Source organism: Polypterus senegalus, chromosome 7, assembly GCF_016835505.1.
Source record: "Polypterus senegalus isolate Bchr_013 chromosome 7, ASM1683550v1, whole genome shotgun sequence".
Taxonomy (NCBI): Eukaryota; Metazoa; Chordata; class Cladistia; order Polypteriformes; family Polypteridae; genus Polypterus; species Polypterus senegalus.
This window is the reverse complement of record NC_053160.1, coordinates 114,831,330-114,840,248: the sequence shown is the minus strand read 5'-3', so window position 1 is coordinate 114,840,248 and position 8,919 is coordinate 114,831,330. Positions and strand designations below refer to the sequence as shown.

Here is an 8,919-nt window from a genome sequence, read left to right as displayed (position 1 = left end):
TCTGAGAGTGACCTATAGTAATTTAAAGGTTTTCCCACCTACTTGTACATTTTCATGTCTCCTGAATGTTCTCTACTTGTCACCTCTGGTCCCTACTTTTGCATGAGAGCCATCATTACTACCACCCCATTTCTCCCATAATGAACCACGAGCTTCTACCAGTATCTGGGGCTACATCTCTTATTCTTAAGCAGATGACTGGGAATTCCTAGCACCTGAAATCTAATATCCTTGCCTAACACAGGCAAACTTGCTTTTTCTTTTGCACTGGTGCCTCTGCCAATTCCTTTCCCATCTTACTATGCATAACAGGATAATGCCCTTGACCACGGTAATAATTTACCAGATTGACTCCTTCAGAGAGCTTACCATTAAAATTGCTTTATTAATTTTTATATACATTTAAAAAGACAAAACAAAGTGATCTCTTATTTTAAAGGTGATGTATAACATGGCTGTTCAGAATGGGCCTCCTGTAACACTTAAAAAAAACAAAAGCATAATGGGACATTCTTTATTCATTCATTCTTAAGCACAGCATTTTGAATGTTTCTCTTTGAACTTTGGGCACATAATGTTCTGCCAATTTACACACTCCTAAGTTACCACCCTACAATTGTCACAATAATCTTTTGGCCTTAGTAACTCAATGTAGCAATTTGACTGTTTTAGCCAAATGTGGGCTGGCAGTGTTCAAGACACATTTAAGACTGAACAAAGAGCAAAACTGATCAATATTTTCACTGTTGATTGCACTGTTAACCACCAACAGTATGGATAATTTGGCTAACCCTTGAATTAGAAATACTTGTACAGAGATTTCTACCCATAGAAATTGACTTAATAAACATTTAATAAGTTACTTTCAGCAGAGAGAGGACAGGAAAGATGGCAGTATGTAGGCATAGCAGGTCCAAAAACCAACAGCTATGCCAACATCTTGCCTTCTCATCAGGTCCCACTTTGATGACCTTTTTTACTCTGAAAGTACATCTTCTATGGATAGGACCTGAAATAAAAAAAATATTGACAATTTAACAATATAAAACAAAATAACATAACACTTTCATTCATGTTAACATTTAAAGGGTATTAAGATTTTTTTTTAATCATCATTTTAGTGAGACTGCTTACTTAATTACAGGGATGCAAAGGATGGGACCACATTCTGGCAGCACCAGACAAACTCCAGGAGCTTACCCCAGATATAGAACCAGTCCATTACATGGAAGGATTATTTCCTAAGCCTTTTAATTCCAACTATAAAAAGTGTTTTTTTTTCAAAATTTCTTTTATTTGTTGAATAATATGCACCAAAATTTTGTGGAAACAGAAAATCTAAAGAAATTGCATTTCACAAAAACAGTACCAACATATTCACCAGGAACTACAGACTATGTAATGTATAACTAAAGCTAATGCGTAGCAGTTTATTTCAGCATAGATATTTTGCCAAAACCTTTTATTTCACGTAGATACTACAGCAACATGAAACAAACAAGTTCTTTTGAATATATTTCCACAATTTCAAATATTGATGTGACTGTTAATATACAGTGCAGTTACAGAAAACTGCATAATCATATGGGTTCATTTTGAATTAACAAAAATGTAAGGAGAAACATGGGTTACTTTGAGAATCCAATTGTTTAAAGGGGTCAAATTTTGAAGGAAAAAAAAAAGATTTATTAATAGAATTAATGATTGTCTCTCCAATAAAATTGTGCAGATACGGCATTCAAATATATTTTATAGTTCAAAATGTGTTTTTTTTATTAATTTATAGGCAGTGAAACCTTACAATTAAAAACATTTTACCACATGTTCAAAAATATTACTTATTTTAACTATTAATAATTTTACTTAACAAAAATATTTCTTATATAATACTGCTATAGACTTACTATGCAGTTTTAAATGAAAAAAACAACACAATACACACTCAGACTGTTTTTAGACAATATTTTCTACTCCTTGATGCATAAATGGGCAGCTAGAAGCAATGGTGATCATTTGGTTTTGGTGTCCATTGTGAGATCAGGCCTTATCACCTCCACTGCTAGAGGGAATCACTTCGCTGTTGACAGGGCAAAATATTTCTCTGTGTTAATTAGTAAGGGAAAACACAATAAGTGTACCCTCAGTGAAGCAGTATTAACCAATTTCTTAGCCCTGCCAAAAATAAAGCTTGCCAACTCATTCTAAGTTGCCATGGCTCATTATCTTCTTCCAATTAAAAAAAAAAAAACTAATATGTTCAACTATTCTTCCTATTCTGTCTTGTTTAATGACCTGACCCCCCCATACTACCTCCAAATTCTTGCCTGTTTCCTTCCTACTCTTTAAAGTGTCCATTCCTCTTTGGTATTCTAAATTTCCTGCTCTGGGGTCTATATATTTTTTATGCGTGATACTTTAATTAAAAATATATGCACTTACAAATGATTGCTTCAATATGGTTCTGTTCTTGTGTTTTGTCTCTGTACAGAAGGGCTAACCCTGTCAAAATTTAGAATAAATTTTGCCCTAGTTCAAATTTATATTTATTTTATAAGGTCCCTTAAGCATTCTTGAACTAGATGTCTAAATCCTTTCATTCGCGATTTTACCTTCAAAATAATACTGAAATGGCTGTAACATGCACTATGAATGACTGTATTCTCAACTGCTTTTCTGCATTCTGTCTGTGTTTCTTTGACTTCAATTCTGTTTTTTAAGGGGCTGATAATAAAACATTTCTGAAATGCCACAAAAACTAGCTGAAAGATAGGAACAACACAGAATTACAGTGATCAGACTAATACTCTCACAACATGCAGATGCTTTTCTTGCAATATGTGCCTGGTTTTGGTCTTTAACAGTGAAAATGAACCTAACCTAGCATAATGAAAACCAAAGATGATGACACAAGGATCTAGAATAACACAATGGTTTATAAAAGAACATGAGCAGTGCCTGCTGGTATACCACAAAGTGAACAAATCTCATACAATGAAAGAAAGCACAGCTATCATGTAGATCATGAACTTCAAACAATGGATCAGAATAAAATTCTATGTAAAACACTGTAATTGCTTTGCCTACAACCTTGCATGACTTCCTCCTGCACTCAAGTGATTATTTGCTCGACAAGTTGGTCTCCCATTTTTAAAGTCTTTGTATCACACATACAAATGTCTATGAAATGCTTGCATTGCCATGTACTTCATCTGTATTGAGTTTTACAAAAACACAAAATGTGTCTGCCATTTGTGATGTGTGATTTCTGTCATCCATTTATCACCTCAGTTTTCCACTCACAGAAACCACATGTGTATCTCCTAATAAATGATGTTGTGCAATTTCATTCATGAATGCACTAAAATGCAGCTTCTCAAGTACTTCTGACGTGCGTACCAATGTCACACATTCATTAATATGGGCATAAGTGTTTGATATACCCATTCAAAAAATAAAGATCACTCTTGGTTGCACCTTGATCATGGAGAAGCTCATTTCATTTGTGACATCAATGTCTGGATTTATTGTTTAACTTTGCCAATTCAAAAGAAAAACAGCTTATTTTGGGGCACTTTGATATTAAGGATCTCCAACCTCAATTGATAATTCCATCCAGATACAGTATATTTTCCAGTCTTATGCAAGAGTATGCCAGCATACAAAGTTTCAGCTGCAAACATAGCAACAGAATCCACCATTAAAAATTTCCACAGAGTGCCCCCTATCTCTTTATCCCAGAAGCTGCAGTTATCTGCATTACCTTTATTGACTCTTGCATGGATGCTACTTTCAACACAATTTCTGCATAAAGAGTAAAGATGTTACAAAATACAGGTGGTTGAGTCCTGAAGAGAACCAAATAAAACAATGCCGTTTCTTCACTGATGAAGTATCTGAACTTTGTGACCTCCACTTGATGACAGTTTGTGTAGCTGTTATCTGTACTTTTAAAAATACCATTATGGGTAAAGGAAATTTCATTGTTTGGATAATTTATTTATTTTGTTAATAGTATTAACAAAGCTGAATCTAAAAGTCTGTACTTTTTTATGTGAATTATACTTTTACTACCTATTTTTCTGCAATAAGGTTTCAGTGTATTTTAATTACCTGTTGGTGGTACCTCATATTAAATTTCAAATCATTAATTTGACTATAGAAAATTAATTTTTCCATTTGTGAATGAGTTTTAAAGAGTCAGGTAAACTCTAATTTTGTCACACTGTTAAGAAAGAAATACACTGACTGGTGAGGAGGAAATACAATCTGGTTCTGAATGGAAAGAAAGATTAATATCTCCTTATATTAGCTTTTGGGAAAGAAGAGAGAATAACATGTATCAAAGGATTGTTAATGAAATGGTCACTGTGTGAAGCTTGCTTGTTCGTTCCTCTTATGTCCACATGAATTTTCTGGTTTTCCATTCACATCTGAAAGACATCAAAGATATGTATGTTAGGTTAAAATTAGCATTCCAAATTGGCCCCATGCCAAATTTGAAATTTCAGTGTGTGCATGAATGGAATAAATGATGGACTAACGCCCTGTCAAAATTGGGTTCCTGCATTGCACTGCAAGCTGCTGCACTATGATCAGATATTCCATAACCATGAATTAGATTAAGCAGGTTCGACACTGTTGTATTATTGTATGAATGCACTGAATATACTGTATATTATTTATTATCAGAACAAAACTAATGACAAATGAAAAGAATATGGCCAAGCGGATTGCTTGTTTTACCTTTAGTAATTTTGACTGTGTAACTTTTCCTCCACTTACAATTAACTACAACAGAATGACTGACAATCCAGTTTGAAAGCCAAGAATCATACTCTTTTGATGAAAAAGCTTTTGTTCACTTGTTCAAGGAATGTGTTTATCTCATAGTTATTTTAGAATTTTTAGCTTACTGCGTGCACTATTAAAGACTATGTTTTCTGAAAATACTTCAGGAAGCCTACAGTAACACACTAGGCTAAACAGATGTAAACAAAGTCCTCATGTTTAAATGTAAACTGTAAACACTACATCTTTGGGGGTCAAACAGTAATCAGGAATTAGGTGTCCTCCTCTGTCAATTACAGCTAAAATAACATAAAATCAAAAGACTTCAGTTAACACTGTACAGTGTGAATATTGTTGATATTTTTCAATTGTATGCAGTAACTTGTAACTCAAGCAGATGCAATCGCATATGTTATATATGGAAAATGTGAAATATTTTAATATTTGGCCTTCATATCATATTTGTTAATCTTCTTGATGTTAATTCTGAGCATGGCTTGGGCTTAAAATACTATATTATTACAATTAATCCCAAATCAGCCCAACTAATTCACAGGACAGTACTCTGTTGCCATGTAGTGGATGAAATAACATAATGCTGCAAAAAAATCATGAATATTTCAATGCATTTTGCCACTCTAAGGTAAAATCGTCAATATTCATGAGTGGAACAGAGAATCCAACCAATAAACAATGATTGTAAACGAGAATCTGTGAAGCCAGTTTTAGAACAAACTGAAATTGAATCATTAGTTGAATCAAGTGATAGTGGTGACAGTGTGAACTGGTCATTAGACTTTGACACAGATAGTGAAACTGATGCATATTGCACTCTATGACATGCATTGTGAATTCGGTTCCATGAAGCTTCACCATGGTGCAAGTAACTCAGAGGCAAAAAGGCAAAATGTGATGTCATGTAGAAGTAGAAGAAAGATGTTACCTCACTAAGCACTGTTCATAACGCAGCAATGTCAATGTTTTGGAAATATGTAAGTCACTAAGCCATGTGCTGAGGTAGTCTACAATAACACTAGGGGTGCGTTGATCATACAGATCAGGCATTGACATTCTAGCTTCTCATGCACAAGCAACATAAAAAATATAAGAAAAGTGTGCTAAGAAATACTGTTCTACTCTCCAGATTGTGACATTAGTGTGTGCAATGGTGACATTTTTCAATTACACATAATGACATCATTTGTTTCTTGTTGAAAAAAAATCTACTTTTCTGGCTCATTCTGGTGGTAAATATAACACTAAGGGGCTTAAAGAATAACTCAGCTTTCAAAGCTGTACTACTAAAGTCAAAATGCCTAGCATCATTACACGTAAACCGTACTGTTATTTGAAACCAATTACATCAAGGAAAATGTGAATCTACAGGTACCGTATATATTTTTAATATTTATTTATGCCCCATGTATGGATTTTCCACTCAGTTCTCTGGATCCCCCTCACATACTAACTATGTGTGTCCTGGAAAAAAAAAACCAGAACCAAATATATCAGCTAAGTGGGAAGTTACTAAAAACGAATAAAACTGAGCATTTTTTAAATATCTTTCAGCTGTCTACAAGATAAAAATATATCCTTAAGATGGAGGTAAATATTAAGTATTTAATAGAACCGTATGAAAAATGTTTGCTATGCATTGATAATGGGTGGAAGAGTCCAGCCGGGACAGTTAATTATACTTTGAACTAACTTATAGAACATGCAAAAATAACATACAATTAGTTATTTTGTACACTGCATTCTAGATTTTTTAAAAAATTTCTAATTATGATTAGGGATGGGTATCATTAAGATTTTATTGATACTGATATCAGTACTGATACTGCTTATGGATACTGATACTTATGGATACTCTTATCAACACTACTCTCCACAATGTGGTGCAGAAAATAAAGACCAGAAGCTTCAACATTATAGAACTATTAAACATATAAAACGACTTACAATATATTGTTCAGAGGAAAAACCATTTACAATATACATAGCCTCACAAAATAAAAATATTTATATATTTATACTTTATAATCTAACATATTTTTAACAAAAAATAGAGTAGCATACCTTTCCAGACACAAGGGGGAAAAAAGACACAAACAGATTCTCCCCATGCCTAAACAAATAATAAATAAAACTGATTGCAAATTATTATAACTATTATACAAAATAAAAATAAGGTTAAAAATAAGGGTTACAACTCCTATCCACATGCTCTATAAAGCAGCAACATTTCTCAGCCCAAAGCTTCTCCTTCTATGTCTTTATTTTATATCTTTATCTATAAGATATAGAAGGAGAGGACCATCACAACAGCACAGAACAAGATGAAATGTGTAATAATTTCTAATAACTGTGCCTGTAGTACTAGGGTGTTGTATCGTGTTAGCCATTATGAATGTAGAGAAAAGCCAAGCAAAATGAAAACTTTTATTGGCCAACTAAAAAGATTACAATATGCAAGCTTTCAAGGCAACTCAGACCCCTTCTTCAGGCAAGATGTAATAACTGTGCCTTAATTCAACTGAATTAAATAAAAGAGTGCAGTGAAGTTTACTGGCCAGCTGTTAGTAACGCACTCTTTCCTCTCAGAGCAAACAAGCAGATAGCAAGATGCCTGAAAGTATGTTTACAAAGCCGATTTGCTTAGCTGCTGTGTACATCTTTTGATAAGCAAAAAGTACTGTGACCTGTACTATATATATATATATATATATATATTATAAAATTTTAATCGTGATTAATCACATGGTTGTCTACGTTTACTCACGATTAAATCGCAGATAATCACAACAATCACACTGTTATGCGCAAAATTCAATAAGGAACTCAAAAGTAGTGTATTGCATGTATTTGGTTTGCAAACACTTTAAACAAAGAAGGTGCTTTTCTTAACAGCAGTATTCCGTTTACATTGTAGCAGTTAAAATATTTCTTGTAAATCTCAACTTAAACAATAATGTAATCAGATCAAATATAAAACCAAAGCTATTTGCCACTGCTAGGGCATTAACGTTTTATGTAGTTTGTTAAAGAAAAAAAGTTACCCTTAGAGTCCTGAGCCACGCTCATAATATAACGATCATAACAGGCACCTATCAAGCAACAGCAAGTTAACATCTATAAATCTGTTTTCTTTATCTGAACAGATACCAGCAGAAACATTTTCTTTCATCACAGAGCAGCATAAACAGTTTATGTTCAGTAGCAACTCTTTGTGGGCTAATATTTTTTCCAAAAAACTCAGTTTTCTGAAAAGCACACAAAGCAATGGTTTCAGACATAAATCAACATAAAACGTCTGTTGATGTCTGTTTTGCCTGCTGTCCACACCTGTTTGCAGCAGCAGGGGCGACTTGATGGCCAGCAGCAATGCACAGTGGGCTGGCTGCCTGGATGTCTTTGTAAGACAGGTGCATGCTGGTGGCAGCTGCAGTGAGACACAATATAGTTTGTATCTTCTGTCATTGTAAGTGTCTGTCCTCCCAGGCGAACGTTGCCATAGGTGCATCAGCTACACAAACGTGTTCAGCACCACGATCGGTTGTGGACCGATCAACTGATGCAGGGACACCTGGAATGCTTCCGGGAGTACAGCTGGCACTTCCGCCACACTGGGGCGTGTCGGCGGGTGATTGCCGTGGGAGCATCTCCGGGTGTGGATAAAAGGGGCCGCCTCCCTTCATTCGAGGCTGGAGGCAGGACAAGGCAGAAGAAGAGAGAGTGGAAGCGGCCCGAAGAAGAAGGCATTGTGTGGCCAGGACTTTGTGGGGTTGTGTGAGCACTTATTAACTTGTATATATTGTTGTAAATAAATGTGTGGTGGTGGAAAACAACATGTCTGCCTGTCTGTGCCCGGGTAACGTTCACTATATATATATATATATATATATATATATATATATACACACAACAACATTTATTTATATAGCACATTTTCATACAAACAGTAGCTCAAAGTGCTTTACATAATAAAGAATAGAAAAATAAAAGACACAATAAGAAAACAAAATAAATCAACATTAATTAACATCGAATAAGAATAAGGTCCAATGGCCAGGGGGGACAGAAAAAACAAAAAACAACTCCAGACGGCTGGAGAAAGAAATAAAATCTATA

The 8,919-nt window shown here is 34.5% G+C and overlaps 1 long non-coding RNA gene across 2 annotated transcripts in view; it reads right to left on the bottom strand.

Moving 5' to 3' along the window:
* Positions 1–359: 359 nt before the first annotated feature.
* Positions 360–8,919, bottom strand: part of LOC120532790 — a 43,689-nt gene continuing 35,129 nt past the window's right edge. Inside the window, exon 3 of one of the 2 annotated variants that reach the window (XR_005634371.1) lies at positions 360–1,009. This is a non-coding gene — a long non-coding RNA (uncharacterized LOC120532790). Of the gene's footprint in view, positions 1,010–2,913; positions 4,431–8,919 lie in introns of those variants that run through there. The other variant, XR_005634369.1, reaches the window with a different exon arrangement.